This window comes from Nomia melanderi, chromosome 5 (genome assembly GCF_051020985.1).
Source record: "Nomia melanderi isolate GNS246 chromosome 5, iyNomMela1, whole genome shotgun sequence".
NCBI lineage: Eukaryota > Metazoa > Arthropoda > Insecta > Hymenoptera > Halictidae > Nomia > Nomia melanderi.
Genome location: NC_135003.1, coordinates 1393919 through 1421402, shown reverse-complemented (window position 1 = coordinate 1421402; position 27484 = coordinate 1393919). Strand labels below are relative to the sequence as shown.

At 34.9% G+C, this 27484-nt stretch overlaps 1 protein-coding gene across 6 annotated transcripts in view; it reads right to left on the bottom strand.

Moving 5' to 3' along the window:
• The window catches only part of LOC116424817 (uncharacterized), a 327658-nt gene that overhangs the window by 188022 nt on the left and 112152 nt on the right, over positions 1–27484 (bottom strand). The gene's annotated exons all lie outside the window — the stretch shown is intronic.

The window sequence follows — 27484 nt, the reverse complement described above, 5'->3', positions numbered from 1 at the left end:
TTCGAAAATGCAGATTCCCCGCTGCCCTCGATAACGGCACGATCGAAAAGAATTTTTTTCTGCATGCTGGTTCAAGGATACTCGCAATCAAGTAACTTCCTTTCGGTGGGCGAGGATTCAAGGTTCCGAGCGTTTCCCGGTGGTACACGCGTTGCTCTTTAAATCCCGTTACGAAGAAGACATTATGGGCAGAGCACGTAAGAATGCAGAAATACTTTCTCTCGTGGGCCCACTTTGGACCAATGAAAGAAACGGGCCCGGCGTTACGAGCTGGTTTCTTCTTCGTTCAGCGTCCGACGCAATGTTTCGTGAAGTCTTGTAACGCGTGTTCTCGGGAAGCGATGCTCATGAATTCCGAAGACGAATTTACGCATTCGGATTAATTAATCTTTCGAGCGCAGCACGCTTTACTGAAATAACAGCGGCGATAATCACGCGATGACACATCGTTACACCAGTCCTCAGAAATGAAATTGCGTTGTTCAAAAGCAAAACTATTTGTTGAGACAGTGACTTGATCAGTTGCTGCGTTGGAACATGTTTGTTACTGTATTCGTGTGATAGAATATTCTATGTATTAAGGAGGGTTAACGATTCGGAAATATCAAAGAATTATTTTCTTTTCAGATATTTTTATAAAAATATTCTAAGAACATTATAAAGTTCGATTTAAAAATTTGAAGAATCTCTGTAAGAATTTTCAGAGAGTATTATAATCTCAAGCGAGAACGAATTTAAATTCTTTATATTTTTAATTTATTTTCAATTTTGAGCACTTCTTTTATTTGAACAAATGCTAAAGTAAACTAAACATTTATTAGTTTCCATAATAAGAGTATGATAATGTCCAATACATCATACACTGACAATTGTTGAAACTTTGTACTGATAAATAAAGTTCTTTTATTTATCAAACCAAAATGCAGCGATCGTGTCATGGCTTTCAGTATTTAACATTATTTCATTTTATGTCCGTAATGGACATAAAATGCTCATTGCATGGAAGTTCACAAAAATTGTCTATTGAATGCATTGACATAAACGAAAACTTAAAACTCGATGAAAAATGTTGTATTTAATTACTTTAACCCATTCGTTATCAACGCCTCAGATGAAAACCGACCACTACAGACCAGATGTTTTATTGATCTTATATGACACCAATTATCATAAATTTTGAACTGACCAATTCTACCACTGCTGAAGAACTAAGAACTATAATTATCCGCAGACCAAGAACATACAACATCTATTTTATTATTTTATCACTCAATTAATCTATTTGTGGCACGATTTGGTGCAACCAGTTATCATCAACTGATAAAGAATACACGTCACATCTTTATGACGCTGGGCTCAAGGGCGATGCATATATGTGATGCTGATAGCGAAGGAGTTAAATATGTTAGTTGGATAAGCGTATTTCTTTTCCATTGTTACACAGAATGGTTCCAAACTTTCGACAAGGAATGTATACACTCTACCGCGCAATCATAATAATTCAAAACAAAAGAAGAATGGTACCCGCGTTGACGAGAGACAATTACTGCTAATGCTTTCTTGTGACAGTTGGAACAGTCATTCTGGCGTTCGCTAAACATTACGAGTGTACTAATAAGATTCCGGTTTATATTTGCTCGACCCTCGTGCAGCGTACATTAATATATTAGATACGAGGGTAGGTAGTAGAAAGTCCGTTGCAATTGTCGAGCGTTTCAACAGTGTGGTGCAGCTAGAAATGGAGATTGGAAAGAGGGGACACGACATGTTGTTGCTAATTTAGCATACCAGGTAATCATTAAACATAAATGACAACACTAGGTTCATCTCGTGTAGTTCAATGCACTATTCGAACATCGCATGACCCAACTGGCGCGCTAGTTGACCTTTAAACCGATTAACAAGATGTTTGCAACACTACATACATATTCTTTCGGAAATATCGACTTTGTTTAATATCAGATTGGTGTTGCTAATTTTATCATTTTAAAACATGAATATTTATATGTACTTTTTAGATGTCATGAAAAGACAGGACACCCTGTCATTTGACAATTTTTATTCGACGTGTAACGCAAATGCAATTTACCACGTATACGTATATCATTTTACGATGTATTTATTCATGCGTTCAACCGATTAGACTGAAATGTTAGTTTACAACACAAATTTTTCTAACAAACTGTAAATATTTATTTGAGAATGCTGATGGTTTTTGTCCTTAATAAACATCGAAGTTACTCAGTCAACCATTAACATTACGAAACTTCACTCTATACATACAATAGTATAATAATTTTAAACATTCACGTTTGTTTTCAGAAAATTATTATCTTCTGTTATATTATTGTTGCACCAAATAGGTAAATGTAAATAAACATGATGTTTCATTTTACACGGTAATAATCGTAAATAAGCGAAATCAAATAAAATGAAGATAAAACTTGCTATATTTCACTAATTTACATACAAATGTGTGAACTATGCGTATAGATACGAGCGGTCGCGTAGACAGGATACTTTACGCAACTATTGTAACTTACAGTTTATTTCTTGGAGCAATTAAAAGAAAACTGTTACAGGAAAAAGATTTGTTACTTATATAAAGAACAATTTAAAGAGTGCTACCGTGTAGCACTGTTTATTCTTCGTAAATAAAATTAAGTGTGAGCATTTAAAAACTGTGTTATCTTTTAAACGAAAATGAATTTTTCTACGTGTCCTACCATCTTGTCATACATTTTATTAAAAAGTTAGGACAAAGTAATCGAAAAATAATTAGTTTACGTGATATTTTAAATAAGTATCTGTATCAAAGAAATTTTCAATATTCAACGATGTCGTTCAATTGTTTTTATAATTGAATGACGTAAATAATCTGTGACTATCGTTGCAACGCGTAGTATTATTTACTCTTTTTCAATGAATTTTTTATGAACGGTTATAGACTTCAATTTCTAAATCATCTTAGAGAAAAGAATGAAAAGGACTCAATTTAAGAGAGTACCAAAGCGTTGAACTATGTCATTTCTATCTTAAAACATATAATACAAAGTGTGAAAAACTGACTTATTGTCGTTGAAATAACTAGTTTAATAATACTGATATTTCAGATGAACAGATTAATAACGGATGTTATTTCGTATTATTATTCCTCCTCAATATTATTCCTTTGATCCAGGTGAAGTCCTTCAGTCATGTTCGTCAGTATTTGAAAAGCAATATATAAAGTGTTTAATGAACTCATTTATTTAACACTTTCTTTTAATATAATATTACAGAAGTTCAAAGATCAGAAATTTTTCGATTACAACGCAGTGATTCTTTAAGTTTATAGAATATTATATATTGATTATATTTAAAAAAATGAGGTTTCATTATTCTTTGCAACGTGCATATAAGGAAAATAAAAGAATGATCCCTACTTCAATGAATATGGCCCATTTCTGGAAAACAAAGTACTAGTATAAAATTATGGCACTCAAAGAAGTGTTAATATGTATACTTAGTGAACCAATCATCCTACGATCACTTTGCTACCCATGCACTTTTGCTCAAGTGAACAAAAGGGTTTAACGTACCTAAAATAACACGTATCCATTAGAAAGAACAATACAACTGTCAAACGCATAGGAATCGTTGCGCTCGCAAAAAATACATGATTCTAGAAATACAATGCTCTCCGAACCATTCATTCTCCTCCTGCGGCATTGCTTTTAATTGCTCCAAGAAAAGAACTGCGACTTATAGCGCGTGCGTGGACCGTCTATAAATAATATTTCATCCAATTACCAGCGTCTTCTCAATTCGACAGGATCAAATGGAATGCAGCTGATAAACGAAGCATTCGCCGTAAACGCAAAATTCGGCCAACGAGTTTCGTTGGAAAAATGGCGGTAGTCTCGGCGTCTAGAGAAAATTGACATGAAACGGTTACGCATTTGACGAGTAGCGAAGGCACACGGATCGATACCGGAGGAACTCGCAAGCTGAAAGAGGGGCGACTTCCCTCCTCCTTGCCGGTACCGAGAAGACCACGGGGTTTCGAGGGAGCGAAACGGCTGCGTGCCGCGGGAGGGAATGAGACCGAGCTACGAGAAGAAAAGAACCATGCTCCAGAGCAGGAGCGAAAGAAGCAGCAGCTCGACGACGAACGAGGAAGATGAGCGAAACGTGAGGAGTAAAGAGAAAGAGAGAAAGAGTGAGAAAGAATGAGAAAGAGAGCCAATGGGCGAGGAAGAGAAGGCCCACCACCAGTTCTCCGAACCTCGGCCGCTCCTGACGACGTTAAAATTAAAATCCGGTCGGCTGCGTTCGGCCATGGACCGAACGATACACGAAGCCGACCGAGCTGCCCAGAAGATCCCGTGGATTCCGGAAAGGATCCATCTTGGTAGCAGTGGCGATCCGAATGTAGCTCGGTGCACCGCTCTAGAATTTGTCGAGTGCCGGCTGGAACTGGCTCGGCCCTCGGCTGCTTCCGTTTGCCCTACACTATTATTTTCTATCCTATTTTTCTCGAGAAACGTCTAATCGTTCCGTATGTTCTGTTCGAGCCTGCGTTTCGTTTGTGAAATTTCGACGAAACTAAAAACGAACGGATTATGTCGTTGTTTGGTATTGACGGAGGCACAATTTAACAAACTTCGAATTTAATTTCGTTAAGGCCTATGTTATGTTTCTATTTTTGTCGTGTAAAACGGCGTATTTATAATTTTATTGTTGGTATACACGATGTTTAGAGTGATGATCAATGAGGTCAGTATTTCGTATTTTTGTAGTGAAACTTGGGCAGATACTTCCGTGTATAACGAAAAATGAAGTAAAATAACTGGCCTTCGCATTTAATATCAGTTTTCATTTTGAAATGCTCACTTTGTCCACTAAAGACTTCGTTCCATTGAAATTTTTATTTGTGTTGTTTCCAGAAACAAATCCAAATTCATTGCTGAAATAAAAATCACGTGATTTTTCACGCTGATATGATTTAATAACGAACAGATCGAATATTCGGTCGACACACGATCATCTGCTCGTTACGAACAGTTTTTTAAATCTTTTGTTTCCCGCATAATTGGGAATTAATATGACGAACAAGACCTAATGACCCCCTCATGCCTCCAAGAATGGCCAGCAACGATGTATCAACGTTGAATCGCGTTTTTAATTGTAACTGCACAATAATTACTAATAATGGCTCCTTATTACCTGTCTTTTGCTTAATAAAGCAATATGGTACTCGCATCCGTAATGAGCCCCTCGAAGACAACATGAGAGTTATGCAAATTCCCTCATTGTTTCCCTTCATTATTCCATCCGATTACATAGTGAAATGTAAATACCGATACTGTAAAAAATCGCGAAATGCGCATTGCCCAGCAAATTATTCATCGTACCGCATTCGAAACAATCGAGGGGGCTCGTAATAAAAAGAACACTCGACAAGAATATTTTTATCTTCAAATAAGGAACAAAGCTCTCTAACTTCGTCGGAAAATCATGAATTCTTCATTTTCATTTCACTCGATGAGGTTAGAATCATAATATCGTGCACTTCCAAACGTTCTAAACATACGCTAATCACTGTATAAGTATTGCTTATTAATATACACGGTGAGCCATTTTAATCTACATAAATAGGTATTAATAATTGCAAACCGGTTTCGTTACATTAAATATTATAATATATCCGCAAATTCGCTAACTATTGGCTTTAAAGTCACTTTCATCATCACCTCTGGCGATATTAATTTCATTTATCCTTTTCAGAACAACAATAACGTGAAACATTGTTATTAATGCATTCATTCATATACGAGAAACGTGTCAGTACGTTTTACATGTGCCGTCGAGTAGTAGTAAATAAATATTTATATTTATTTCATTAGCATTTATGTTAAAAGTAAGAGTTCGATTCCTTTTACGTATGATGGAACGTACTTTTAATTGCAATAATTGATATAACTTGAAATGAGCAATGACTCGTGTACAATGTGTTGAGGAAATATGAAAAATCTCATAAGATATTTCTTGAACTACTTATTCAAGAAGAAAAAGTGATAGTGTAGCACTCTCTTGATCTTTCAGACCGTAACTATGACATCTAGAATTTACCGGCGTTTTTAGTTGTATCTATTAGATTTATTTATAGGCAAATAAACTTACCATAGATAATGTATTATTTCTATTAATAAAGAGTATAATTAAATACCTTTGAAAACCCCAAGTTTTATATCATTCAGAAAAAGAAATAATTCTTGGAAATTATGCAAGTTAAAGAATCATGTATTGAAATACATATATGAGTAAAATTAGTAATATGGTTCCTGAAAAATCTATTATTATATTGAAATAATTTTATTTTTTACTTTCGTTGTTACACGAATGTCAAAAGGACATATATACGTAAGTATGTATTTACCTGGTCTAATTATGGCTATAGGTATAAACTATTTGAGCGTACATTGAGTGAAAAAAGGTACTGCAACATTTTCATATATAAACAGAGAAATGTATCTTTTTCCTACGTTTAACCTTAAAATGTCACTGAAAATATTTTCTTATCTGTTAGAAAGCCACATTAAGCTTACTTTGTAAGCGCTCAAAAAATGACTTATTTCCATAATTCCTATTACATTCAATAGAATTGTTTTCCTTTCATTTTCATCTTCCGTCCCAAGTCACCTCATTAGTTTAGCTACATTTTACACAAAAGTTTTAAACAATCGAAGTTACGACTCAGATATTATAGAAAAATAAAACAAAATAAATTCTTTAAATTCTTCAAACATTCTAATAAATTGCTCCTGTTTCTCCTCCAAAACAAACAATTGTAACATTAAATTTGATATGAAGACGAACCTAAATGATCTCAACATATCCAGAATGTGCTTCAGTTTTTCAGACAAATAAACTCTTTAAATTCATTCCAATTAAGATATATCTATTCCGTTAATATTGTATTATTACTCATATAACTAGTACATTATCACACAATGAGTCATTATGTAATAAGTATTATTAAACAATAAGTAATGTATCCAAATGTTGGTAGTCATTAATGACTTTACCGTTAACCAGTTAATTGCGTTCGACGAGTCGATACACGTCATCCTAAAACACAAAATGCTACTCACTTTTTCAACGATTAATTATTTCCTTTTTCAGGTGAACATATAATTCTTCTTCGTTTTGTTTTAGTCTATCGTTAGAATATATTATAGATGCATTTGTCCCACCTTCGACGAGTATACACTTTATTGTTTGATTTCATTGCACGCACAAAAAGAAATTTTTTAAACTAAATTCCACAGTTCTAACAGGTTAATGTGACCACCTTGCCCCTTTGCATTTGATTTATTTTTAATATCGTTGGGTGTAAACTTGCGTTTATTTTCAGGGGAAAGAATTAAAGTAATTTACAGGTTGAATTCAATTTGTTTTATATTTGTTTTATTTATCATTATTATAATAAGATCTAATTTTTATAATCTTTTAACGTGAAATTTTGAATGTTATAAATATTTAATTACAATATTAATGATTTCATTAAGAATACTATTTCTACCAATAAATTTATTAATATTTTATTTTATATTTGAAGTTGAACTAATTTTAATATTTAACGTACCACAAATAAAGTATAAGAAATTTGTATTGTCATTTCCAGCATGGCATTATTCAAATAAATAGAGAACAAAATAATACTATAAATAGCATGTTCTTTTTATTTAAGCTCAGTTTAACCGGAGCCTCGAGAGCGAAACAATTTCATTGAATCCGTGCGCCTAATTCATTCCCCAGAACAGCCAGGCTACTACGACTCTATCCAGTCACATCGAGCCTTTCCCCTTCGCCAAGATTCACTGTAGTGGGAAACACGATCCTCGCTGACGGCATGGCTCATGGTTAAGGTTGCAATAATTACGTCGAATTTTCCACCGGCCACGATCTTTCGTTCGCGCTCCGCCACGCCGGTATCGCGTACACGTTCGTAACCAGCCATTCCGGCCAGCACACGCACACAGAAAACGGACCGGACGGTGATTAAATTTTTTGTTTCCCTTTATTTCCCGGTCGTTTAATTTACAAGCAACCCGGCCATTTTTCCTTTCACAGACACACGGGGCCAGTCGCGCGTTCCACCGTAGCCCGTTGTAAAACCGATTTAGCAATTTGACTTGCTCGAAAGTTGCGGCCGCGCGGGCCATTTGTTTTGCCAGCCGAGTGACCGAACGGGATGAAATTCAGAACAAAAACGATCGGGATTCGGAATAAAGAGAATTTTCGCTTGGCTCGCGGGAAAAAAGGGCAATGCTCGAAATGAAATGTTAGACGTTTCTTTAGAGAGTTCGCTATAAACTGGACAATGTATTTTACGGAAGATTGTTTGGTAAGCGATGTCCATATATTTCGGGGATCGAGAGAGTCATTGTGTACAGAGTGTCTCTGAAACGCGAAGTCCTCTGAATAGAATAAACAGAATAAACCGATGGATGTTCAAAAATAAAATGACTGTAATATCTTGAAACAACATCTTTTAACGTGATTGAGATGTCAAGCTAGAAGTTTTAGAGAATCTTCCACTCATCTTAATCAGTTAACTGTGTTTGACGACTATATACGTTATCTTAAAACTCAAAATGATACTAATTCTTCCAACAGTGAATTATTTATTTTTGCAGGAAAACATGTCATTTTTCTTCGTTTTGTTCTAGTTTTTCGTTAGAATATATTGTAGATGAATTGCCTTGCATCTGAAGAATATACACTTCATTGTTTGATTTTATTGAATGCACAATCAGAGATTTCTCGAACTAAATTCCACAGTTAACGATTTAATATATAAAATCTTGAATTAAGAAGTCTCTTTTTTTATTCTATGCAATGTCGAATGTTTACGTTTAATTACTTGATCAAACTTCAAAATTACGTCGTGCATGATTCACATAATTATCGATTATATTCCAACCAAAGTGGTTAATGAATATCATATATTTTACTCTCACTTGCGTGTAACAAACATCAATTTATTGTGCACACTTCATTCCGTCCGTAATCAGTAAAGGAGATATTTATCATTTTATTCGAGCAATTTCTTACGCGAACGATAAAAGAAAAAGCAGATTGAAACTTTCCCAAATTTGGGAGCTCATATTTCGATAATGGTTTATCCACAAGTACAAGTACACAGTATTTTAAAACCTTTTAATGTCGTTTACAAGAATCGTTATTGAGAAATGTATGTATTATTTATAAAAACTTAAACGTGACCCTCATAAGGCTTCTCATGGTCACTACAGAGCCAAATGAATACTATATAGCATATTGCGTTTCGTTTAATGTGTCACAACTTTCGTCTAAAGACATTTTTCCGTAGAAACCACATTTTCGAGAAATTTGGGTGTTTTCGAATAAACTGGACATCCTGTATAACTATGCTATAGTCGGTCAAAACAGATACCCTTTGCACTCTAGAGACGCCTGTAAGTCACCAAATAATTTGACACAGCAAAACTGTAAACTTTGATATTTAATATCAAACTTTGTATAATGCCTCAATGTACGAAATATTGAAAGAAAATAGTTCTCTTCCTCAAAGCATGTGAGATTTCTTAATTCAATCTAAGAAAATGTCGTCTGTATCTCATTAGAAAATATTGAATATTTCCGGTGAAAAACTTCTGGAGTGCAAAGAGTTAATATTGTGTATGTGCTAACTATATTTAAGCCGACACAGAAGCGAAAGTAATAAATCTCCACTTTTTTCCTTTAGACTGAACCTACCTAACGATAGTTGCCAGATGATTAATACGAAATGGATAATGATCAGTTATTCCAATGACATCCGAAATGCGGGTATAATTTGCGTGTACTGTTTGCTTTTCACAGCCTCAACGACTTACACCAGAAAAATATATGCTTGGGTTTACGACGTTCGCAGCATTTAAAAGAGCAATACGATGATTATCGGCGATCTGAGAAAGCACAGCTTATGCGCCTCCAGAGAATGTTTTTCGTGTCGAAAGCGTGACAGATTCGACATTTTTATCGAGTTCGAATCTGTCGCATCATACAGAAAACATACAGTACAACAGTACGCGCGATAAAATGTTTAAATAATAAAATACAAATTTTTAAGCCGAATTTTTTCAGTCGTGGCTTTGTTTTCAAGAAAGTCGAGTTCGCGAGTGTTTCATAATATTAAGCGTACATCTTTTTGAAAAGCAGATCATTGTATTATTGTTTCTGTGTAGTTAAGCAGTCGGAATGTTTACATTTTTTCCGTAGTATGCTAGTGTCTGCAGATTTGGTTTTGTCTATTTTTAGTCTGCTTCTACCAGTGAGGTTGTGGCGATAGCGTCTTATAGTACTGCGATCGATACGTGTTCCTAGACTGCAGGTCTAATTGGTCAGTTTTTATCTGATCTTTGATTCTAATTTGCTCTTCATCGATACGGTTATATGTAACCAGTCAAAACTATAAACAAAGCATGCAGCGAGGGACTCCTCTTGCCCCTGTGCCAACCCGGTAGCCATTAATTCGTGGGCGGACAGTACATATGCCTGTTAATACGTGCATATCCATTCCCGACAACGGTCAAACGCTCGTTTATTCGATAAATCTTTGAGCTTCTTTCTTTGAAAACGAAACCCCAAACAAAAAAATTGTATCCTTCCTCTTTCGATTTATTTTTTTACACTTGTATCCTGCTACACTCCGTATACGTGTATAAATGTGTATTTTTTTCCTTTGTTTGCATTCATTCATCAAATTGACAATAAAGCTGTTTTCGATTCAAGTAAACCATCAAACTTTATTTTATTAGTAATAATAATTATTAACAAAAGTGAAGTCTTCTCAGGAAAGTATTTTAGAAAACAATAGATTTCCGGTTACCTAATATATTCAATTTTTGGATGCAATGAAATTATTGGAGCAGATAAATATTTCTGATGTTTAACAGCATTATAGGAACATTCAGGTATGAATTTATAGAGAAAATGAAATATTTTGTAAATAATAAAAACAATTCATTATACGTTGCATATAGTTGTTTCAGCTAGTTTTACTGTAAAACGGTAATAGAAAGGTACCGAAGGCAACCGTAAAAATATTCGAAAGCTGCATCATTTTTAATTGAAACGGATACAAGTTGCATAACGCTGTAATATCTATACCTATCGTATTGTTTTAAATTAACCTCCCTGATTATAAGTTATTCGTATATCACAAAACAAACGACACGTCGAAGAAAAAGCAAGGAAATTCCGCGACCAGTCCAATATTTTGAAGACGTTACACGTCGTTTATAGGGACATATAACACCACTGCAACATTAACACATCTACCACAAAATCTCGAGTTTAATCCCATCGAGCATTTATGAGAGGAGGCAGAAAGAAGATTAAGGAATATAGTTATTACGATGGAGAAAAAAAGACATTGAAGCAGAATATTTTACAGAAACATGCCACCGGGCTGTAATCGCGACAGACGATGGACAAACCGCATACTGAATCTGTCTTCGCTTAATGGTAAAGGTTCGAATACTTTTCTGGCACGTAATACGTGTTTCGATCACATCAAAATCATATTAACAGATTCTTATCTTCGCGCGTACCTTTCGTGCAGAGTGAACTTATATCGATTTCTGGGAATAACTGGAAAGTTTATTTTTTAAGAGAAGTCATACATTTCGTAAGGACATGATGTGAATCGCCTTTCCTCGTAACGAATTTATTGGACCATTCATGAAAAAAGACTGCTACTTTACGAGACAATTTAATTTTTATAACGAATATAATAATAATCTGTGTTTAGACTGAAGGATATTAGTTTCAATTACTATGAATTATTACTATTCGTAATACCGAAATTAAAATGTTTCTTACAGTAATGATTCTTTTTGTCTGAATGATGTAAGACTTTTTTGGGGCGGGAAAACATACTATATCAATTAAAGTATTAAGAAATATATCATTTCATTAAAAAAAAAGCTTTAGTATCACATTTATCTGCATTGAACGTCCATCCCCAAAGAAACTATTTTCATTAAATTATGTTCCCATTGAATTTTTGATTCTCAAATTCGAAACATTTGTCAGTATTTTCACAAAGTATTTACAAAACTTGACGATGTTAATGATTATTGCCTTGTAATTCTTGTTGTTTTTCTTTTAACCACTTCAAGGATGCTGGTTAAAGCAAGGAGGCTTTAACCACTTCAAATGTGTACATTTGATTTTAATTTAACATTGATGTCCACGGAACCGGCACTTGCTCTTTTCACTATGTTTTCCATAATTGCCTCTGTCCGTTTTCGTACTGTTCAATTTGTATCAGTTTGAAAAAAATAAATTACAGACAAATGGAAAGTAAAATCATCCTTATCTGTTTTCAAGAAGAATTCGTTTCTGAAGAGGTTAAGCTCATGAAAGTTACTTTATTGAAATCTCGCTAGATGACAAAGAATATCTATATTCTATATTCATTTAAAGTTTATATTTATTCTATAAGATACGTATTAGTAACAAGAAAATTGCATTTTGCTTGGATTTTAATGAATGAGTGACACTATTAAAATAATTAAGAAAAAGTATTAAATTTAGTTTAAAATAGTTAACGCAAATCTGATTAACAATAATTTATCGGTTAGTATCGTAAAGCTGTTAACTGCTGTTTACAGGTTAATAGGATTACATAGTTGCAGGTTGGATTGAATTACTATATTCGTACAGTCGAATACATTTGACATTTACAAAGATCAATGTAATTCGTTGTAATCATTAACATTATTCTTCAAAGAGCGACACACACAATAATTACTTTACCTGATGATTCGATAATTTAAAATGTTCATGCTATTAGATATATCTCATTTACATTAACCGAATATGGAAAAACTTTTCTTGATAATTAACTAGTTAACTTCGACTAGTATATACGTTATCTTAAAACTTGTAATGATACTAATTCTTTCAACGATAAATTCTTTGTTTTTTCAGTTGAACATGTACTTTTTCTTCGCTTTGCTCTAATGTTTCGTTTGAATATATTGTAGGGGCATTTGTCCTGCATTTGATGATTATGCACTTCATTGTTTGATTTTATTGCGCGCACAATGAGAGATCTTTGAATATAAGTTCCACAATGAACAGGTTAAATGAGTGTGTGAAATTTTAGACTGTGAAGATAAAAGTAACTCATTGTATTAATTATGCTCTGTTCTTTTCAGAATTGCTATTTTGAAAGAGAGTTTACTGTCTCTAGGATACACAGAGAAACAGAATTTCTTCGCTCTTCGATCTACGATACATTTTCATAACCATGTTTTCGCAATGTAACACGAAAGTATCTCTTGTAAACTGATATAATAAATCCGAGATGGTAGCTTCTTTTGCCGCTTTACCCACAGATTAATTTCCTGGAATGCTCATGTGAAATGGAATCCACACCGAGGTAATTAGCTTTCCTTGCTCCGTTGCGCTGTGATTTATTTCGAGAATGTTTAAGATACTGGATCGACGAAGATAAATAATTAAGTTAAGCATTTAAACAGATAAACAACAGTCACTCACATCTGAAAACAGTACACTAATTACTGTAACTGCACGCTAAGCGACCTGGAGAAGTGAACAGAACAAGAAATTAGGAAATTAAATTGGTCGTTCAACGATGCTCCAGATTTTTAATGCAACGCGAATGGAAGAAAGACAATGGCTAGATCAGTTTTTCTTCGCGGTCGTGGTGAATTACCGTGGTCTCCGAGCGATCGAACACGATCGATGCAAAACTGTGACCTCCACGGTTTAAGTGACACGTAATTCATGTGAATGCGACGTGAACGCGATTCGGTGTGCTTCACAACTGCCCGGAGCGCAAAAACAGAAATCGAATGGAACACCTGAGTAAAGTAACAAAATGTCGATTCTCGATCGATGTAATTCGATTTTGGAGAAAACGAGTTTGCGAACGTCATCATTTTCCTCTCGGTTTAACGCAGACGGAGAATGATATATGCGTTTCATACAAAATATGTAGCTTCAATATTTTATTTAACCGTGCCATCGGAAATTTCGCTTATATTTTGCTTATGAATTGGTGATTTTTAAAATAAAATATTCAAGTTTTTAGTCATTTTTATATATTTTGACATCGTTTCTTTACGTTTTCGCTGTTTTGTAACGTGTACCACTATTCAGGACCATATGTCCTTTAACACGTTGTCTACCACGCGGGTCACCGATGACCGGAGTATCCAAGTTACAAGAAAATAATTATATCTTATAAGACAACTAATGTCGAATACAAATGTTCAGCAATATAAATAACTAGACAATAGTGTAACGTAACAATTGTAATACCGAATAATTATTAATTCTTCCTTTTAATCTTTGCTACAGAAAGAATAAGCGATACATATAACGCTGATGTTTTTCGTGTCAGTCAACGTGTAAAAAATGTTTTCTTAGAAAAGTTGGCGTGTATCATATGTGGTACACGCGGCACTGAACGTGTTAAAAGAAGTTGTTGAAAATATTGCAGCACAATTTGAATTCGACTATAGGTACAATGTTATAATTCTGTTGCAGCAAGTTATAAATGTTTAATTTCACTCTTAGGTAAGAGCAGATCGAAAGTGATACGTGAATTTGACTCGCAAAAAACATATATGTAGTTCCTATATTTTATTTCAAAGAAATTGTTAAACACATTGAAAAGCAATTTCTATTCGATCGTACGTACATTTTTGTAGTTTTGTTGTAGCAGTGTTCAATTTCATACTTGGATAAATGTAAATTGAAAATGATGTGTGCACTTGATACAAAAAATATCCCTTCAACGTTTTATTAAAAAGAAAACATTATTATAAATATTGAACCAGATTATAGGAACATTATTGAAGTTTTGTTATAACGAATTTAAAACAAAATTTAAATATATTTTTTAATTGAAAATTAAAGTTTCTTATTAACATTGCTAGAATGTGTTGTTTCACTATCAGTTTATTAAAATCCTTAAACATTTACTGTACAATTTCCGTATTATAAAAATTAACTCTAAGTAATCGAGTTTTAGTTTGTCCCTTTCCGATGCCTCTTAACGTTAAGTTCTACAGATGTGTATAAATCAAAATGTTGTCCTAGATTTCTGTTTTATTAAAAATATTTATTATTACTAGTAGTTAATAGTTAGTAAGCAATCGTATAATAGTTAATAATTATACTTATCAGTGTCGTATTCAATCTTATACATAAAGAAATTAAAAGAGAATATAAATTTACAAATTTTACAAAAAGCTTTTATACAACATTTTACCGAAACACGATATGATAGAGACATCTGCAGTTTAATAATACGCTGGGTGTCTCACGCAACTGAACCACACTGTAATTTTGAACTGGTATGAAGTAGAATAAAGTTTTATTCAATAAAACGAAATGGTTTCGAAAATTGCATGCAGTTAGTAGTCGTGAGCAAGAAATAAATAATCATGTATTAAGCTTACTCAACTCTAAATGCATAGTTAATTAGATATTTATGACATAAAAATCTTGTGATCGTAAAATTAAAATTTTATGTCGTGAAACGCATTACGCGACTTGCTTAAATACTCTTAGAAGGTTAAGTTACACGTAACCATTTGTATAACATATTGCTTAGTAGTTATGGAAAAAAGAAGGACATCGAGCATAGGGTAAACAATACTTTTAGTATGCTGCTAACTATCCATGTGACATCAAATGCCTATCTATTTTTAAAGACAGCGTAAACTGTGATATAAATACAAGTTTATGAAACAATTGCATTACATTGTGTTCAAAATCTCGTTCTATTATGTTTCATGTGAAACAGTGACTCCAAAAATACATTAACAAGTTGACTGCCACCGTGGTCACCGATGATTGGAGCTTTCAAATTAATTGAGAACAATTTCAATAAGAAAATGCATGCCGAATCAAAATATTTAGTAACATAAATAAGTAGATAATAATGTAACATAAGTACTGTGATACAAATCATTAATAATTATTTCTAATACCATTTGCCTTTATTATAAAAGGATAAGTATTACTATACACAACGCTCGAAATTCTTGTGGCAGTTAACGTGTCAAATAACAGTCATATAAATAAAACAATAGTACTGCTTTTAAAAGTTATAATAAACTTGAAATCGTGTAATTATTTTGACAAGAAACCCAATACATTAAAGCTTTCAGAAATCTCAAAATAACCTATTTCGAATTTTTTCTTGTACAGTTAACTGCCACAAAAATCATGAGCGTTTTACATAGCACTTATACTTTTGTAGAAAAGATAAATAGGAAGAATTAATAATTATTTGACATCACAATCCTTACATTAGAGTATTATCAATTTACTTGTTATTAAACATTATTATTCAACATCAATCATCTTACGTATTATACTTGTTTTCAAGCAAATCGAAAGCTTTGATCTTCAGTGATCATCATGGCAGTCAACGTGTTAAAATGATAAATATACTTTTCTAAACAATTCTTTCATTATTTTAATTATTTCATTATTATTTATAATAATCATAATTTTTAGTCATTTTTACAAGAAAATACAATTATCAATATTTGCATAAGAAATTAAGATTGTAGTAAATTACAAGAAATTCGAAATGGAAACAGTCGAAAATATTTTTCAAAATTCACAATCAAATTTCCAAGATTATTTCAATTCGTAAGTTTTCTACGATGGTACGAATTAATAAATATCTATGTATTTAATTAATCATAAATTATGAATGTATTATTCATCAGTATTTATCAATTTCTTCCGTTCTTGTTACACCGACATAATTAATCATAGGTCCTATGAATTACGAACGGAAGAGTTTGAGTACATGTGTGTCACACAAGCGGCTGTATCTCTGCTCATCACACCCAATGGTCGTTTCGCTGCGAGCTGCTGCAGTTTCCCATAACGCGGAAAGACTGTTTTGCGACCATGGTTGCCCACAACAAAAATAAAGTTAAGCAGCGAATTTTTCTTCGAAAGAAAACGAAATCTCTTGCAGCTGAAGGTGTGTAAAGAAAAATATAAAGAGAAAATCGTTAATTCTCTATCTAAGAAAAACTTTCAGATTAAAGATACAACATAAAAGACTATTTGCCCAATTTGTTTAAGAATGAATGTAGGTGCTCGAAAGTGTGGGCTCCTTTCCGAGAAAGTCAAGATTGAAAATTTGTAAAGCCCACGTGCATTTCACTGACTAAATACCGATGGTGTGATCGGCAGGAAATAATTATGCATAACAAAATGAATCAGAAAGGTAAAATAACGTTTTCCCGTTTGAAACCTGACTTTCGGGAAAATCCAGTTCGAACATGCGTCGTTTACACTTGCTTTTTACGAACTACCAAACATAAGCAAATTCAAATTTGTTAAAACATACCTCGAAGAAGAATATTTTATTGCACGGTTAAATTATTGGACTAAATTAATAGAAAAACACGTATAAATAAACAAATCAGCCGTATAACAGTCGGAATGAATGTCATCGAATGATTATTAATTTAAATAAATCTTCCAGCTAGCAAGCGTTCCGAAAGGAAGAAAGGTACTTACACGTCCGCTTATTTTTCAGACGAACGACATTAATTAAAAGTGAAGCGAGAAATCGACGAACATATTGCATTCAAATGCATTTCTAATTGAAGGCGAGCGAGAGCTTGAAACTTTTTCGAAAGTGTTTAATAGGCGGCGGGAAGCCCATAATTGATGTAACATAATTGCAGCATGAACGTATACTTTTACCGTGCGACTTAATTTACACCGAGCATAATCTCACGCACACCGAGAGGATTTAAACTCCCCCCTCCCTCCTCCTCCCGCCATACAACAAACAGAAATTACAAGAATCTTAATTGGAATGCACGGTTCCGACTGGATTTTTTTGACAAGTGCATGCACCGACACGCATAGAAATATCTCATTCGATCCCTCGAACTCTTAATTAAAACGTCACTGGATACAGGTAAAAATTCCGAAGTAGACTCGGCCGGCATTAAGATGAGAACCTTTCGACACGGTTTCGAAGTCATTCAATTAAGAATACCCGCTGGATTTTGTGTCCGAACTTCGATTTAATTAAAAATTTAAGACGCCGGGAACAAAAAGAGAATAGCGAAATTCAAGCCAGCGGAATTATTAGAGGAGATTCGGACTGAGGCTGGAACTTGAAACGAGGAAATAATTTCGGTTCGATCCATTGATTAACGATCATCATTAGATCGCGAATTTCGACTCGTAAGTTAACTCCCGTGCTCCTTATTTAGTGATCGCGCATATCGCCCCCTTGACTTACAATGTCATGTCAGACTTTTGACGAAAATTTTCAACTGAATTTGAGAAATCTAAATGTTATTGGTTGGTTTTAAATATAAATTAAATATTACTTTTTTTTTATTAGCAGTCGTTAATCTTTGGAGTAAAGGTCGATATAGAATAACAATTGTTTCTTTTCCTAATAAATTATTAACGATGAAATAGTCGTATCGATCATAGTTACGAAATAAATCATAGGGCAAGGGATTAATGTCACCACCTATTTTCTTCAGATTATGATTTAAACTATAGACTATACATTCATATTATACTATAGAGTATTGAATTAACTGTTTCTCACAACAAACTCAATCCCTTGTCCCACGATTTATTTATCAACTATGATCGATACACTTACTTTGCCATTAATAATTTATTGAGAAAAAAATTCTAGCCATATTTTAGGCTCATGTTTGTTTTAAAATATAATAATTGATCAGAGTAGAACAATATTTAATTTAAATTTTTAAAAATCGAGTAATATTTATGCTTGTTAAATTCTTCACTTGTTTAATATCTTCACCACAAGTCTGACACGTTGTTGTAGAGCAAAGGGTAAAATAATATAATATATAATAAAATTCGAATAACACGTAAGGTATTATAACCCAAAATGCTATATATCTTTTGCCTTACAATTATTGTAATGTTAAAAATGGATTCGAGGTACTTTAATGTCGAAATTAATTTATTCATATATACACGGCAATAAATGTTATGCGAAGTCTAAAAAGTGAACTTTTTGAGCTTTCACGAGAAATTAGAAAGTAGACTCTGTAGTACTGTTAATGTTAATATCAAAGTATAAACATGAATAAAAAATGAGTGCTTTAAAATCCATCATTTAACATATGATCACAATTGTCGTCCATCAGTCTTCGGTATTTCTCATTTCAATTTGTTTGACCCGAGCTATCACGTTATAATAATAAAACTATGTGATTAGACGTAAAAAAGCATCGATGATCTTGAAATCTTGCAAAATACCAATTCGAAGAAAAAATTATTTACACCACAACACGCGTCTCTCCTTGAACTAACCAATATGCGTCTTCATTTCGCGTAGCATAAAAAATAATAAAAATATCACGTTGTAACGGAGTTACATCCTGGTGAGACACCCTGTACACATTGTAAGTATCGCAGACTAGTTAGCAACGGGCGCGTAAATTGATTCGCTCGCAAGACAAAGGATCTTCCCCTACGCGACTCGCCCTCGCGGAAAACGTAACCGGAAAATATACAGGGTGCGAACATGCAATTACGAAACGTTAATGGGCTTATTACGAGCGCGGAGTGGGGCATCGTGCTGATTATCGGCCGACCGCGCACAGATTGACGCACAATTTGCCACGATTCTGCGCAATCCACCATGAATTCCGCGTGCAGGACTACTCGCGAAGCTTTGCAGCTCGAATTAACAACGACCCGGTGTAATTACAATCCGAAATAATGGAATTCTGAACTAGTTCCTGGACATATCCGTCCGATTGCACGAGAGTTAACGCGGCTGGCTTTAAATGGCCCCGCATATCCCGAGCTCGAGTAATTCGTAACTCTAGATATTCCAATTACACAATACGGCTGATTTAACTGAATATTACAACCGATTACGATGAAACCGTTATCGTGCAACTTGTTTTACGACGATGCTCGGAAGAAAATTTAATACTGATTCACACTCTCCGCGATTCGATCGGCTCTGAATATACGAGAAGAAAGAAAGGAACAAGCGCCCGGTAAGAGCAAGAATTTCTCAATTACGATCAAATATAAAAAGAGAAATACCGATCGCTCAACGGTCATTAGAATAATAGGTAACGTCGGTGAACTAAGTTTTTTATAACTTCGCAGATGTATGAAGGGATAGTTCGATAGAATGAAATAATTTGTTTGGTACGTTTCCTCGCGTATCGTGGAAGACTGTTCGAGTAACAATTTTATAGTTTTTATTCCGTACAGCCATTCAATGAAATTATCCGAAATTTATTGTTCACAATTTTCACGTGTAACAAAGAAATGCGACAATCTTTTAAGATAAACGAATAAAATTGATTGTCGCAATTCATTTTGAAAATTTCAGTTTTCCGAGAAATAGCGATAAACACAACTAAAGCACATGAGTTTCGTATTCTATACGATCTATAACTTGACTAAAAAAATTATTTTCCATTGCAAAATTACTCCTAAATTGGCACACGGGTTTAACAGATAATAATACCACAGGAAACGGATTAACACGTGTATCTAACATTTCTTTCTCACCCACCCATTAACCCTTTGTCCTACATCACTGAGTCACACAACTGCAAAGGAATCGTTGGCAAAGCTAATCACCAAACAAATCATAAAACAAGAGATTCAATAATCAGAACACAATCATAACAAAGAACGACATAGCATTCAAAACAAAAGTAATTAACACAACAGCCAAACTTTTCCTGGGTGACATTTCCATGAAGGAACGACCCAACATAAGTTCCTCGAGAGGACAAGTCCTCGAACCCGTCACTGGCACGTACCTGTACACCTCCATCCTTTAATTCCATCAGATCCGCCGGCGAGACAGAGACTAGACGCCGATGTCTGTCGAAGTCGGTTCGAGTCCCTTGGTCGTCCGAGTGGACGCAACAAAAGGGTCCGGGGCTAGAGCTCGGGAACCGAACTTACGCGAGAGACCCCTCCAGCTCGGCGAATAGCCTCGAACAGTCACGGCGAAGGATCGTTCGGGTCTGGGTCCGGCCCGGCCGAGTTCTGCACCGGGCAACAGGGCTGGTCTGACCTGCCTCAAAATCAAGTATAGCGAGCGTGCGTGAAATGCTCGCCGCTCGTCACGACGGTTTCGTCGAAGGATCACGTTTTCGAGGGTTGCCCAGCGCGGGTTCTTCTTGGTTAAAATGCGAAACCGGTATAGAAGAGAACAGCATGCGAGCCAGAGCTGTGCATAGCAAAGGAAGAAGGGGAGGGCAAGGTAAAGGGTGTACTCGGAGAAAGATGACGGGAGATGAAGGGGATAGACGGAGAAGTCTTTCGGGTACACCGAGTCGAAGCTTTTAGTTCAGGGTTCCCATCAGGGACCACGTGTGCGCTGGACTTGATTCAATTGGCCAGGAGCACCGAGCGCGGGCGCGGGAGCGTGATCCCGCGCACAGGGGAGGGGTTGTTGCTCGTCAACGGTCGCGAGCAACGATATCGGTGCTGCGACTGGGGATCACCTGACCTACCCTAAACTTATGTTCTCACGTAACGTTAAAAGCCATTGGTTTTTGATACCGTAACACCGTGACACTCTTTTTACGAGCGGTTTTAGGTGGACAGTTCGAGTCTCCGACTCTGAGCATCGTTTCTACGTGCACGATTTTCGTCATAACCTGTAGTGATACTGTACAGAGTGTTTCACTAGGAGTTAGCACTGGATTACGTTCGCTTTTTCCGGAGAGATGGAGAAACTTTGTTAACAAAAGTTGTTTTATTTAATGAGGGTTATAGTATGCCAGTAATTACTTTGTTGTGTGTGCAAGAGTTTTGCAGATTTCAAGGTTACCTTGTTTTAATTTAATGCAATTGTATGTTTTTTTATGCAATACAAATTCTCGATAAATAAGTGTTCACCTATGTATGTAAAAAAATTAGCAGTACAAGAGATATTTAAATTTTTATTTCGCTGAATTTCTTAGATCTTACTCATGTTTTCGTGTTTATCAACTAATAGCAGCTCTCAATATGGTGGTCTAAAGATCTTCGTCAAAATCGTTAGAGATAATCGAATCTGAATTAATTGTAGAACCTCGATGATTATTATTTAAAATATATTTTGGTTAATTCACCACTCTAAACTATTTTCATCGTATGCAGAAATTCATCCTCAATTTTCGATGTGCATCTTTCATCTTTCTATGTGACCAAATGTTAATACCCCTCTTAATTTTATTTATGTGATCTCAGTACAAAAAGTATTATACCTAAAATTATAAGAGTATTAATATAATAGTTTATCCAATCATATTAACAATTTAACCCTAATCGTACCACGTGTTCTTATAACGAATCATACCATGATGTGATTCTCAGTCACTTATAATAATAAAAGGAATGATTAAAATGTTATTGTTTTTGTTTATAGGGCCCAAATTTTAAAAGCCCAAAAAATCTTTTAGAAATGCAATAAGAAATAATCAAACAATTTAAGTAAAAAGTTCAAACGTGGCTCAAAGTCACATCGTAATCCGATTAGGGTTAAACAAATATTTTCACAACGAAGTTCTTCTTATTATACGTCGAAGGTAATTTAAAAATAATGAAAAAGACGATAATCGTGATGGCGGTGAAAACCGGTGCAGTAGTCACAACCGGTACGTCTAGCTACCTAATAAAGGAGGGGTGTTTTAGGTATTAATACAAAATACCAGGTGCCCGTTGTTGGTAGAATGGCTCCTAGATGCAAATATAACGTTTATGGTCAAAGTATAAGACATCTAGAAAAGTATAAGTACACTTACTCCGAATACAAGGACCGCAATGTTGGAATACGTCCAAAACCTTGTTTTCAACAATAACGTATTCACCAATCTTTTCGATGACATATAGAGTCATAAATAAACCGTTGGCCATGCAACAATTTATCAATGTCCAACTTGAACATTATTCAGTGAACTTTGAAGAATGTCCATTTTCGATCAAGAAGGTTAAGGCGAAAGGGTTAACGTCGTTAATGTCGTGAAATGTAGCTAGTAATTCAGTTATGTACCTGGCATCGATAAATCTGAAGAATTATCCTTGTGAGCACAATTATATGTGTTAAAAGAAAAATACACTAAAAGCATCTAACAATTTCTGTGTAAGATTAAATAATACTGGAAGCATATTATGATAGAATTATATATATTAAATAATAAATAATAATATTAATCATTTTAAGCGATGTACTTTGCTACATACGAGCAGTTGCAATTGAAAAATAAATTTAATTGGTCAAATATTATAAATATTACTGACATTGTTAAAAAATATTTCGACTATGTATTTGACATATAAAATTAATCGTTTTACTTTATGCTTCAGATTATTAAAATAAAAATATTGTACCCACGTATGTATAAAAATTTCAACTACTATTTCAAATATCACTCGAAGTGTATGGCATCTAACGTTTTAAATAGTATGTGAAGTATTTTTTAAATTATTTGGAAATCCCGAAATTTTATTTGAAAACAAAGGCATTTTTAAAGAGATAATTTTTGTGCTTACTCATTTGGAAAACTTCTTATACTAATTATAATAAATGACACAGAAAATTCGTACGGTTTTCCTCGTCCAATTTTTTCACCTCTGATCTTAACTGTTTTATTATTTTTAATACTTTCACGGATTGTATAATCAAAGAAACTTGTAATACGCCAGTCACAACGAAAATTCTGTCCTCAGCACATCGTTCCTGGCGTAAAACAATAAAAAGTCTAATAATAAAATAAAACAATAAACATGTATAACAACAAAAACGCTCGTCAGGAAATATCTCTTGTTGGAATACCTATTATTACTGTTCGTATATTTTTCATAACTGGTACTTATGAATGCAAACAAATTTTAAAAAAACGAAACATTGGGAGAACTCACTAAAAATCGAGTATCGAATATTGTAAGAATACTAACAAATGTTCTATATTATTGCAATCACAAAAGTAGTCCTTTGGACTAGTTTTATTAATAAAAAATGACCATTGTAATGTATACATTACATTATAATCATTAATACTGACTTTGTCATAAACTATGCTACTTTCTGTATTTCAATCAAAATATAAATATTTAACAGATATCTTTTTCCATTCGTTGTTACTGATTTGTTACATTTACCAAATCGTATATATTGGAAAAAACCGGACAGAAGAAACAAAAATGGTAGCTGGTTTTGAAGAAAATGTACACACGTTACGAATGAAGTTCATAAATATTAAAAGCGTATTTTAAATGTTATTTAATTTTTTCATGTATGGTACGGAGTAATATTTAAATTTAATTTTACTTTTAATCTGCAAATCGAATACCTGGTAATTACAAAAGAATAGAAGCATAGCAATCATGGGATAAGGAAAATATGCGGAGAGCTATTTTAGATATCGTGGAATTGGTTAAATTCCGTCGCTACAGATGCTAGAGGCAATATTGGGTATTCTATCCGATTATGCCCAGGCAACCTGATAAACTTCCCGATCTGAATCTATATTTAGAATCACAATTTTTCGCTTCTCTCCTTTCTCTTAATCCGCGGAATGTAAGCTACCGTTCATCCCAGAGATTCATATAATTAACAATAACTTCAATTTTTTTTCTACAACTTCATTTTCTCCGAACTAATCCAATTTAAAACTTCCGACTTCTCCCCAGCCTCCCCCACACACCTCTATCGCATTTGGAAATGGCAATTAACTCTTTGCGCTCCAAGAGTTTTCTGCCAAACATTTCCAACACACTTTCTGATGAAATATAATCAACATTTCTTGCAACTAACTTAACAAGAAATCGTACGTGAACTAAAGAGGCTGTTTAATTCTAATATTTCATATATTAATGCATCATACGGAACTTAATATTAAATATTATACTTTATAATTGTGCTGTACCAAATCAAATGACGAGTGAGAGGCGCTATGGAATGCTAAAGGTTAATTTCAACACTGAACACATCGGCGTTCGCTACTGAAACAGCGCGCACATTCTCCAAAAACCAAGTAATTTTTATAACGAAACGGAAAGCGAAAAATTAACGTTCACCGTAGCGATTCAGCCTGGCCGCGTCCTACGCGCTTCAGTGAAAATCGATATTCACTGGATATACATATGGCGGTAAAAATACATTTTTAAGTCAGGACAAATAATTGTGTCGCCAACACATGACTCACGCGGCAGTAAAACGTGTTAAAGGTATTGAAGCGGTATCAAAATGGTCGACCCGTTTCATTGGTACAAAACCGAAAAACAAATCCGCGCCGAACAATCTGGGCCACCCAATAATATTATATTTTCTATTAGTCATCGAACAGAAATTTGACTATGTTGAATCGGAAAACGCTCGGTCGTTTCTAATTGGCTGCATGTGTGAAACGGATAATATAAATCATCCTTCTGCAGCGGGAACGCTTGCAACATCTGGGATACTGACTACGATAACGGGTTCTAATAAAGTCCGCGCCGCAGGGATAATGATTCGGAACAATGGCGATGGTGACGCGGATAAAGACAACTGGAAACCGCGATAGCGGCGTAATGCCGAAGGTGATGACTGCAACGAAAGTAACAATAAGAATGACGCTCGCGACAATGATAACCGAGGGGATAAGGCCCGCGATAATGGAGTCATAGGCGCTGGGATAGGCCAAGCGAGGATGAAGGCACGCGCAAGAGGAATCTAATTGCGTGCTAATATCGATTTTCATCGGGTTGATGCGCAGTACCATGGAAAAAGTGATTCAATGGAACGGAGACGATCATTATTGCGATTATAAGGCTACAGGATGTTCCATTAAAACAGATGCGAATATTACGGTAACTATATCGGATCGAAGAAACCTGTTTCGAGGAATTAAGAGAAAGAAGGCATTCCATCCGATTTTTTAATGGAATACGGTATATTTTCTTATTTCCAATGTGATATGATTCCTCACTTTCAAAATTGGAAATACGTAGAACGAATAATTAACGAACTTGGACTCGGATTGAAACAAAATGATGGTAACAAGTGTGAAATCAAATATAGTTAGAAACTTAAAAATTTCATAGCTATGCGATTCGAAAGTTTATAATGACAAATAGTATGCTAACCTAGAGTTCAACTATTACTGGCAGCTAAGTGCGTTCAATGTAAATTAATGCTAAGCAATCAGAACTTGGCTAGGTAGAATAATCACTGATATTTCAAGAAAGTATTAACAGAATGACGAGTACTTTTGTTATACTATAAAACATTAAAAAATAAACAATAGTATCTCTTCATCCGAATGTACAAATTATAAAAAGACTATGTTCAGTATGGTAAAGAATTGTAATACTTCCAATATTCTAAACAAAGAAACCGAAAATATAAAATCACAGCTCGAATCAGTATTAACGTTTCTCCGTCTATATTTTGCAAACAAACACATTATTGGTGCACTGACTTTTAAATTACGATTAGATTAGCCCATTCACGCGGAATTCATTTTGTATACACAATGGACAGAATGCGTTGAGTATGCTCGCATGCTACAATACGGAACGAATTCGACTCGTTTCTGCGTGAATGGGTTAAAATGTAATAAAGTTAGAAACTCCGAATCTTGCATTCATGTAAACATTTCAAGACGGTGCAGTAAAATGTTTGTGCGATGTATAAAAAAGGGTATGAAATATCAACTGCACTGCTTCGTTTTATACAGTTGCCAAGGCTGATATTCGATGAAATAATTTTTCACAGACTCAGCATTATTCCTAAAAAACAATACTATTTCCCCTACAGACCAAAAAAGTCATGGCTCGCGTAAAGATGGAACCCGGTGGGTCGAAACTTTTGGACGACGCTGTACATTCTTCTCGAGTTCAACCGCGTCTACCAACAATAGTCTGATAATGGTGTCCAAGAGCGCGGGACCGTCGGAACGCGCCGATGATGACAGCGCGTTGCCATGCGAGAAACTACCAACTGACCTGCCTCAAAATCGACTCGAAACCCAAGTACGTGTAAATGCACCGCGAGGACAACAACAAAGACGGCGCGACGGAGAATGACGACGACGAAGGCGAGCCACTAGCGCGACGTGCATGCCCGAAAGTAGGTGATCGCTGGCCGGCTGGCGCGGTCCCGCGGCGAGCAACGTGCCCGTATCGAGCCGGATTTGCGAGCAGATGCCGCGAAAATGACCTTCCGGCCCCTCGGCGTATTCGTGGCCGCACAAATCACGTCATTCACCGGTCCAGGCAACCGTGCTGCCTGATTCGTTCGCCGTCGGTCACGCCGGATTCGCGTAGAGTCCCGGCTGGGACCGACCGACCGAACCGACGGACACCACGGATACGAGGAATGGCATTTTTCGAGCCGCCGCGCAGTGCGGCCGCCTGTGAACGGAACCCAAAAACTCGACTATTC